We start from the raw sequence: 10,324 nt of genomic DNA on the forward strand, positions 1-10,324 counted from the left end.
TAGATATGCAAGAGGAAAGGAGATTGCAGAGATGAGGCTATCGAGATCTGCTGGAGTCAATGTTCATGAAGGAGCAGATATATGTAGACTTATAGCTGATTAATATGGTTGTACAGCAGAAACCAACACAAGATTGTAAAGCAATTATCCTCCAATTAAACTTAAAAAAAATTTTTTTTTAAATAGATAACCTACAAGGACCTACTGTACAGCACAGAGGACACTGCTCAATATTCCATAATACAGGCTTTCCTGGTGGGCCAGTGGTTAGGAATCTGCCTTGCAAAGCAGAGGATGCCGATTTGATCCCTGGTCTGGGAAGATCCCACACGCCAAGATGCAACTAATAAGCTCATGGGCTACAACTACTGAGTCAACACACACTGCCGCTACTGAAGCCTGCACACTCTAGAGCCTGGGCTCCGCAAGAGAAGCCACCGCAACGAGAAGCCATCACACTGCAGCTAGAGAGTAGCCCCCACTCTCCGTAACTAGAGAAAGCCCTTGTACAGCAAGGAAGACTCAGCTCAGCCATAAATAAATAAATAGATAAAAGTATTCTGTAATAACCTAAATGGGAAAACAATCTGAAAAAGAATAAATATATGTATATGTATAACTGAATCACTTTGCCATACACTTGAAACTAACACAACATTGTTAATCAACTATGCTCCAATATAAAATTTTTTAAATGTTAAAAAAGAAAGAAAGAAATTCAAAATTCAGTTCAACAGCTACTATGTGGCAGGCCAACTCCAAAGCTAGGTACCAGGGAGAGGAGAGAGTCTCATGAATGAGCCATATGCCTCTACTCTGAGAGTCTAATCTAGAGTTTGTTTTTGAAGATGTCTCTCTTTTTTCTCTCTCTCTCCTTAAAATTAATTTCAGTTTCATTTCTATAAGAAAAATGCAGACTTATTTGATGGGAATTGTGTTGGATCTGTGGACTACCTTGAGTTGTAAAACCATTTTGAAGATCTTTTAATCCAAGAACATGAGTATATGACTGCTAAGCTGCTTCAGTCATGCCCAACTCTGCAATCCCATGGACTGTAGCCCACCAGGCTCTGCTTCTCCAGGCAAGGATACTGGAATGGATTGCCATGCCCTCCTCCAAGGGATATTTCCCACTCGGGATCAAACCTGAGTCTCTCATGTCTTCTGCATTGGCAGGCAGGTTCTTTACCACTAGTGCCATGTGGGAAGCCCCAAGAAGATGGGTATATCTTTCCAAAAGAAGAAAAGAAAAGGGCAGGCTTAACTTCCTCCTGAATTGCTGAGAGAAAATTTGAGGCAGGTAAAGTTTAAGCAACTTGCCTTTCTTTACCCAGTAAATGAGCTTGCACAAATTTTGGCATCCTGGTCAATCCAATGGCTGGTCCTGAGCTGCAGCTTTCAGGCAGAGCTCTGTGCACTATCCAGCAGGGTGTTTTTCAAATGATCCAAAGAATTTAATTTATCCTTCTCTAATTTCACTTACATTCCATTAGGATCCCTAGTATGGCTTTATATGCCCCTTAATAATGGCAAGCAAATAAGCTGTTTAAATAGAAGTCAATTACTCCCAGAGGGTACCTCATAAATCTAAATTCATATGATTTCTAAACTATTCACATATGTTTTAAAACTTTTTTAGTTTTTAATCATCAATTTAGTGTATGAATAGAACCTTTTAATAAACAACAGTGGCACCCCACTCCAGTACTCTTGCCTGGAAAATCCCATGGACGGAGGAGCCTGGTGGGCTGCAGTCCATGGGGTCGCTAAGAGTCAGACATGACTGAGCGACTTCACTTTCACTTTTCACGTTCATGCATTGGAGAAGGAAATGGCAACCCACTCCAGTGTTCTTGCCTGGAGAATCCCAGGGATGGGGGAGCCTGGTGGGCTGCCGTCTGTGGGGTCGCACAGAGTCGGACAAGACTGAAGTGACTTAGCAATACAGAAAAAAAAATCCCATTTGACAATCCCCTGTCTCACTATATTCCCTGCAGTTCCATCAAGTTAGTTTCTGAGGACACAGTAGACATCTTTCTGAATTCTAAGTTCCATTCTTGGTTCCATTTATCATGTGAATGTAGGGAAATCATAAACCTCCCTTGTTCAAATAGTTTTGTCATTAAACCTTCCCATGGGTGTGCCTGGGAACATTGATGTTTATTTGTCCCTCTATAATAGTCTTAGCTTGTTTACAGTCTCCTGTGCTACAGACAACATAAAGTTGACTTCTGTATTCTGTAGCTGTTAATATAAAAAAACCCATTTGGCTTTTGCTTATGACTGCTGCCTCAAAACAATGCTACTGCTGCTGCTAAGTCACTTCAGTCATGTCCAACTCTGTGCGACCCCATAGACAGCAGCCCACCAGGCTCCCCCATCCCTGGGATTCTCCAGGCAAGAACACTGGAGTGGGTTGCCATTTCCTTCTCCAATGCATGAACGTGAAAAGTGAAAGTGAAGTCGCTCAGTCGTGTCTGACTCTTCACGATCCCATGGACTACAGCCTACCAGTCTCCTCCATCCATGGGATTTTCCAGGCAAGAGTACTGGAGTGGGGTGCCATTGCCTTCTCCGAAAAACAATGCTACTCACTAATAAATGCCAACTTAGTTCTTTAAAAATGTAAATACTTTGTAACAGAACACTGACTGGCATTCAAAGTGTACATGAATACTACGCACCTTACTTGTTGGAAAAAAAGAAAATAACTATAGAAAGGAAGTCAAATTATAAAATAAGTTTTAAATAAAAATTTGGAGGAAATTCTATTTTTAAATAAGTTTCATGGCACTCAACTACTTTGTATTTAGTTTTACTCATGTTTCTTGGACTTAATAGAAGCTCTGCAACACTGCCTTTGTTAAAAATATTTTTAGACTAATTCTGATTTCCTCAACTACATTTATGTTCAAACATAGTTTTGGAAACTTCACTTTTCTGTTGAAGCTTACAGTTCTTATCATCATGACCTACCATTTATCAACCAAATTATTGGCCCTCCCCACTTCCTTTACCCACTGGTAACCACCTCTAATTTGTTTTCTAGATCTAGGAGTCCAATAGCAGTAAACAGCATGTCCTTTTCAAGTGCACATGGAGCATTTTCCAGAATAGATCATATGTTAGGCCATAAAACAAGTCTCAATAAATATAAAGGCTTGGAATCATACAAAGTGTGTCTTTCAATCACAATGGAATAAGATTACAATAACAAGAGGAAATGGAAATTTGAGGAATGTGGAAATTAAATAACATTCCCCAATAATAAAAGGAACTGGGTTCCCTGGAGAAATGGTCACTTCTAGGGCAAAGGTAAAGAAAATACCAGATAAGCCTTCAGCATCTTCTAATAGAAGAAAGTAAGACAGTCTCAAAAAAATAAAAAGAATAAGGGGGCTTCCCTGGCAGTCCAGTGGGGGTTGGGACACTGTACTTTCACTGCAGGGAGAATGGGTTTGATCCCAGGTCAAAGAACTAGGATCCCACAAGTCAGCAAATAAATAGACTAGGGGTATGTCAAAGGGATACAGAAGCCAACCTGAAAGTGCTTCCAGTGGCCTAAGAAAGAACAATTTGAACAACAAAATAAGTTATGTAGATTATAACCAAAAGTATAAAATTAGTATCTGTGGGTCTATACTGACATATATATAAAGATGAAAGAATGAATGAAAGGAAAAGCTCATAGAATTATTTTTAACTTCTTATTTATTTTTGGCTACAATGGGTCTTTGTTGCTGGTCTTGGGCTTTGTCTAGTTGTGACAAGTAGGGGCTCTTCTTCATTGCAGTGTGTGGGCCTCTCATGACGCCAGCCTCTCATCTTGGAGCGTGGACTGTTAAGCCTGCACATTCAGCACATTCAGTGGTTGCAGCTCGCAGACTTAGTCGCCCTGTGGCATTTGGGATCTTAGTTCCCTGACCAGGGATTGAACCCATGTCCCCTGTACTGCAAGGCGGATTTTTAACCACTGGGCCACCAGGGAAGTCCCTAGAATAATTTCAAATAATTTATCTAGCTACTCTCCCTTCCAGGAGATGGAGCTTAAATACCCCTTGAGTGTAAGCTGTACTCAGTGACTTTTTTCCAAAAGAGTAGAGCATCAGTTCAGTCCAGTTCAGTCGCTCAGTCGTGTCCGACTCTTTGTGACCCAATGAATGGCAGCGCCAGGCCTCCCTGTCCATCACCAACTCCTGGAGTTCACTCAAACTCACGTCCATTGAGTCAGTGATGCCATCCAGCCATCTCGTCCTCTGTTGTCCCCTTCTCCTCCTGCCCCCAATCCCTCCCAGCATCAGAGTCCTTTCCAAAGAGTAGAGCATAAGAGGATAAAAAGTAACTTCACAGTGGAGAAATCTGGCAAGTACTGCCTCAGGCAGGTTTGATTAAGGGTAACACCATCAGTGATAAGCCAGGTTGACAGCATCTACCTTGGATATGATGTGATGAAAATGGCACTTTACTTTGGTGGTCTTCCTCCTGAGAACCCATTACTCCTATTTAATCATGGCAAAAACATGAGAGATATCCCAATTGAAGAGTATTCCTCAAAGGAACAGAGAATGCTAAGGAGAATGATGACTAATTAATGTAGTATGCAGGATGGGATCCTGGAACAGAAGGATGTTAGGGAAAAACTAGTGAACCCCATATAAAGTGTGTTCAGTTCAGTTCAGTTCAGTTCATTCAGTCATGTCTGACTCTTTGCGACCGCATGAATCGCAGCATGCCAGGCCTCCCTGTCCATCACCAACTCCTGGAGTTCACTCAGACTCAGGTCCATTGAGTCAGTGATGCCATCCAGCCATCTCATCCTCTGTCATCCCCTTCTCCTCCTGCTCCCAATCCCTCCCAGCATCAGAGTCTTTTCCAATGAGTCAACTCTTCGCATGAGGTGGACAAAGTACTGGAGTTTCAGCTTCAGCATCATTCCTTCCAAAGAAATCCCATATAAAGTGTGTAGTTAATAATAATGAACCAAGCTAGGTTCATTAGTTGTAACAAACACATCATAGTAAATGCAAGATGTTAATAATAGAGGCAACTCAGCAAGGGATACACAGGAACTCTCCATACTATCTGCTTTAAATTAATTAGGTTGTGCTTAGTTGGGCGTGCAGGGCCTTTTTCCTTTTTAGTTGCAGCATGCAGGATCTTTAGTTACAGCATGTGAACCCTTATTGCAGCATGTAGGATCTAGTACCCTGACCAGGGATTGAACCTGGACCCCCTGCATTAGGAGCAGAGTCGGCCATTTTCTGTAGACTGAAACATATGCTGAAATGCTAGATTTTACTAATGCCCTCAAATCAATTTCTACTTTATTAATAGCAATCACATCTGCCTGTGTTGGAAAACAGCAGTATTTACATGTGAGTGAGTGAAAGTCACTCAGTCATGTCCGACTCTTTGTGACACCATGAACTATACAGTCCATGGACCTCTCTAGGCCAGAATAGTGGAGTGGGTAGCCTTTCCCTTCTCCAGGGGATCTTCCCAACCCAGGAGTTGAACCCAGGTCTCCCACACTGCAGGTGGATTCTTTACCAGCTGAGCCACCAGGGAAGCCCATTTACATGTGAAATATCACTCAGTCTGTCTACAGATGATTCTTGGTACTCATCTGATTTTACAGATTGCCCTGGAATAATTTTTGCCCCTCCCTCCCATGCAACACAGTGCTTAGGACATTGTACTTTCCAAAATCTTTCTACTAAATTCACTATTGAAGTAAGTTTTACAGGAAGGACCACATTAATGACATAACAGACAAGAAACAGGACAGAACTGGAATTATCTCAACTACTAATCTCTATATAACAACTCATTTTAGACACTAAGAAACTAAGATTCAGGGGACTTCTTTGGCAGCCCAGTGATTAAGACTCAAAACTCCCAATGTAGGGTGCATTGTGTCTGACTCTTTGTGACTCCATGAACGGTAGCCCACCAGGCTCCTCTCTTCATGGGATTCTCTAGGCAAGAATACTGGAGTGGGTTGCCATTTCCTTCTCATGGATAGGTTCAATCCCTGGTCAAGAAACTGCGATCCCGCAGGTCATATCTTGATGTGGCCACAAACAAACAGCAACAAAAACTGAGTTTCAGGAAAGTTAATTGCCTCAGAATCAAACAGCTGTAGGTAAGTGTGAAATCTTAGGGTTAGAACCTAGGCCTATCTGACTCCCTGGTCATGAAGACAATTCTGTCATTGAATTTCTTTGTAAAGTTTGGAGCATTACTTTATCTTCTGATTCTTCTATTTATTGGTTCAACAAATAATAACTTTGCTGCTGCTGCTAAGTTGCTTCAGTCGTGTCCAACTCTGTGCGACCCCATAGACAGCAGCCCACCAGGCTCCCCTGTCCCTGGGATTCTCCAGGCAAGAACACTGGAGTGGGTTGCCACTTCCTCCTCCAATGCATGAAAGTGAAAAGTGAGTGAAGTCCCTCAGTCGTGTCCGACTCTAGGGACCCCATGGACTGCAGCCTACCAGGCTCCTCTATCCATGGGATTTTCTAGGCAAAAGTACTGGGGTGGGGTGCCATTGCCTTCTCCGAATAACTTTGCTAGACTGTGGTGAAAATTAGTTAAAGTGCCTTCACCCCCAATATAACCAGTTATTTGTACACTAAGAGGCATATGTATTGATATGTATATAATGAAAACATGTACTTTTAACTACTACTCAGAAGTTTAAAATCACGTGTGGGGAAAGGGAGGGAATGGTCTGATATCTGTACTATGTTCTCTAAGTTATCAATGTGCTTATGGAATAGTAAAAGCAGTATGCTGCTGCTGTTGCTGCTGCTAAGTCACTTCAGTCGTGTCCGACTCTGTATAACAATTTGATTTAAATTCCTTAAGTAGCTATCTTTTGTGGCTGTTTTCCCTGTTCTTCCCAGCAATCCACTGGAACAGAAATAATATTCAACATTTTTAATCATTTTCAAAAAGTAGAGACAGTGTGCTAGACGCCTTTTCCCAATTTGTTTACTTAGTGTATGATTACTCAAATTGGGTGAGACCTCTTGGTTTCCCTCATCCCAGAATAAACACTAAGGTGATTTGAAGAAACAAACAAACAAAATATCAAGAATGTCAACTGTGTAATTAAGCTTTGTCTTGAGAAATAATTTTGAATTATTATGGAGAAGATCACTGCTTTCTAAAGACAGTAGATATATTAATATGATATAAATCAAAGAAGAAGCATTTCACAAAACCTTATTACGACAGATTTAGTGCTCAGAAAGCATTTAGAAACACTCCTAGAAACTTATTTGTGGGTTTGTTGTTTTTAGTTTATTTGCTTTTCCTATAGACAAAGATTATAATCCTGTTTTTATGTTATTTCACAACACGGTAGGGGTATGTGAACAACTATTTTAGACAATTTTTAGTTAATGTGTCTTCCCTCCCCCAGAAGAGTGCAATCTCTTCAATTTCTTTCTTTTTTCAAGCTCTGCATGGAATTTTCCTGTTCTCTTCCTGGTGGTGTAGTCATGATCACATGTCTGTGTCTTGTTTTCCTCTGGGAGTTGTGGGTACTTCTATTTCCTTCTCCTTTTTCATCTTTTCTCTCATTTTGGCCTCTAACAAGATCCTCTCCAGGGTCCCTCTGATAATAGGAAAGCACTGAAATGATGGAAAGGAAGACAAAGAGGAAAAAAACAAAAAACAAACACACCCCAATGCAGCTGGGAGTTCTTAGTTCTAACCATCTCTATGGAAACAATTCCACAGAGACTGCTCTGGAAACAATTCTGTAGGGACCACTGAAGCAGTGGTGAGCCAATTTCACCAAGCCTTAAAGGACTCAACTTGCAGATGGGAATAGTTGATAGACACTTTTTCTTTTGCGAAAAGCATTGAGTTTTAAAGAATCCACCTGCCAACACAGGAGATGTAAGAACTCAGGTTCAATCTCTGGGTCAGGAAAATCCTCTGGAGTAGGAAATAGCAATCCACTCCAGTCTTCTTGCCTGGAAAATTCCATGGACAGAGAAGCCTGGCAGGCTACAGTCCATGGAATCCCAAAGAGTTGGACACGACTGAGCAACTGAGTATGCACAAAATAGGAAGCCAAATAAAAATTGTTTATCCCTATATAATGTATTTTTTAAAAAACTCAAAACATCCTACTTGCTGTAATATAAAAAGGCACAAAGGAATGTATCTGCTAATTTCAAGTCCTTCCTAAGCATTCACGTTGGCAAACAGGAGAGTGCCCAATACAAACAAATTGTAGCCAAAAAAAAAACCCCCCCAAAAACACTGCAGTTTGGTGATGAAAAGTCATTAGAACGATTTTAGGATTTTGACCCATAGCCATAAAAAACATGTGGAGAAAATGCCAAACTCAGTCAGGCGGTAAACAAATTGAATTCAGGCAAGGGGTAAAAGGGATTACAGAATTCCATTTACCAAATCAGGTTGAAAGTCAGAAAGGATAATGATGTAATTTGAATCCAGAGAAGAATTCCATCTGAAGTAGGACCTTGGAGTCTTTACTAATACAGCAATCATTAGGACAAAAGAGAAAAGAAACCTCCCCCACCCCCAGTGATACCAAGTTTCAGGCCAGTTCAAGTCTCCAGCCAATAAACGGTTAACTGAAGGTCTCCAGAGATGATGGTAACTGCAGCGTTATTTAGGGGAACTAACCTCAATTTGCCTAAATCTATTTTGTTCCCTTAATACATCCCCAGGTAGGTCCATAGTGCTTTTAAGACCCTAGTCCCTGGGGTAAAACCATTTCGGTTTCAATCCTAGCTTCTGTCACTAGGCGTGTGATCTTGGGTATCTTTGTAAATTTCTCTAGAACTTAGGCGTATCATCTGTAAAATGGGGATATTATTTTTAGGGTTATAAAGAGTCAGTGAATTGAGCACAGCACCTAGCTCAAGCAAGCTCTCAATAATCGTGAGCTATCGTTATTACACTATCCGTTTTGCTTTTCTCTCTCTCTAGTAATGAAGACTACATTTTCCCTTCTCCATTTCTCTGAGGGTTATTTTGAGGGAATCTCACAAAAGGCAGTAGGACATTATGACCCAGCCAATTCTTACTTCCCCTCACTTGTCTTAAGCAGGTTTGCGGATGTATTGGAGCCACGAAATGGAAGTTTCCATTGTATGACGGTAACTGGCCTTCTTTCTCCACACTACAGACTGCATACTCAGGGAGGAAAAATTATTCTAGCTTGTCTACTGCTAATACTCTTTGCGCCCGATCACCCCACCCTCGACGGGCTTCCCAGTGTCTGTACAAAGTCTCTGACTGAATATTTAAAGCCTAAAACCTAGTTTTGTCCACATTTCCAACCTACAGGAACATCTGCTTTACTCACACTCATTTCCGTCTCTCCCCCGCATTTGATATACGTTCCTTGTTTGCAAGTTAACTTTCACTGATCTCGTTCTTTCGTTTGGTCTTTAACTTGCGCTGATCTCGGTACTAGAACTGCCCTCCACTCTTCTTACAGAAATTCGGCTTTATTTTTTCCCCCAAAAAAGCTGTCACTAGGAACCTTAGTGGTATGAGACCCAGCACAACCAAAAATTATTAGCTGTCACTTGTACAGGCATTTTTGAAGAATGCAAAGCATTATTTGGAAAACAACTCAAAGTCGGGCGACGCAAGCGGTATATGGGTAACTGAAATTACAAAGTGGGAGAGAATAAAACCAAGAGAAAATGCAAAGGAGAAGAGGAAGCGAGGAGAGATTTGCAGGGAAACTTCAGGAACTAACACACCCCGCCCCTAAAGCGGCACACTTTAGGGTGGCTGCGCCGTCAGCGCCAAGGCCAGGGGAAGAGGCCCAGCGCAAATCAGGGCCTGGGTGGTCACTTTCGTATTTTTCCAGCGGAGAAGCCCTACTCTTTTTACTGCATAACGCAAACATGGTGGACAAAAAAAGCCCTCCCCACTTTTGGCAGCCGAACCACGTGAGGCCCGTTCCACCCAGGTGACGCTGGGTAAGGGCGGAGCCTCTACAGAACTTGTTCTCTAATGCTCTGCCGCATCAGGAACTTGTTCGTGATGCGGTAGAGCATCAGAGAACTTTTCCACACCCGGACACCACGGGTTCCTACAATACGCACGGATAGGCCTATTACTGCCACTTCACATCCTCCTCGAGAGAGCAGAAGGGTTTGCTCCGAGAACTTGATGGGTATATAGTAAGCAAGAAAGGTGGAGTTTGCGACCTCTTTCTCTAAGTTGACTAACCCCGTCTTCTATCCGCCTCTCACCCAACTATTTATCCGACCAACGCGCAAGCGCACTTCTTGCCGCCGGCCCCAAGGAGAGACCGACT

General features: G+C 41.9%; 1 protein-coding gene across 1 annotated transcript in view; it reads right to left on the bottom strand.

Annotated features, from left to right (window-relative positions):
- Positions 1-10,313, bottom strand: part of PBLD (phenazine biosynthesis like protein domain containing) — a 35,346-nt gene extending 25,033 nt beyond the window's left edge. The window contains exon 1 of the mRNA XM_061405146.1: positions 10,110-10,313. The gene's annotated coding sequence lies outside the window, so the exon portion shown is untranslated. The remainder of the gene's footprint in view (positions 1-10,109) is intronic.
- Positions 10,314-10,324: the final 11 nt, after the last annotated feature.

This window comes from Bos javanicus, chromosome 28, assembly GCF_032452875.1.
Source record: "Bos javanicus breed banteng chromosome 28, ARS-OSU_banteng_1.0, whole genome shotgun sequence".
NCBI lineage: Eukaryota > Metazoa > Chordata > Mammalia > Artiodactyla > Bovidae > Bos > Bos javanicus.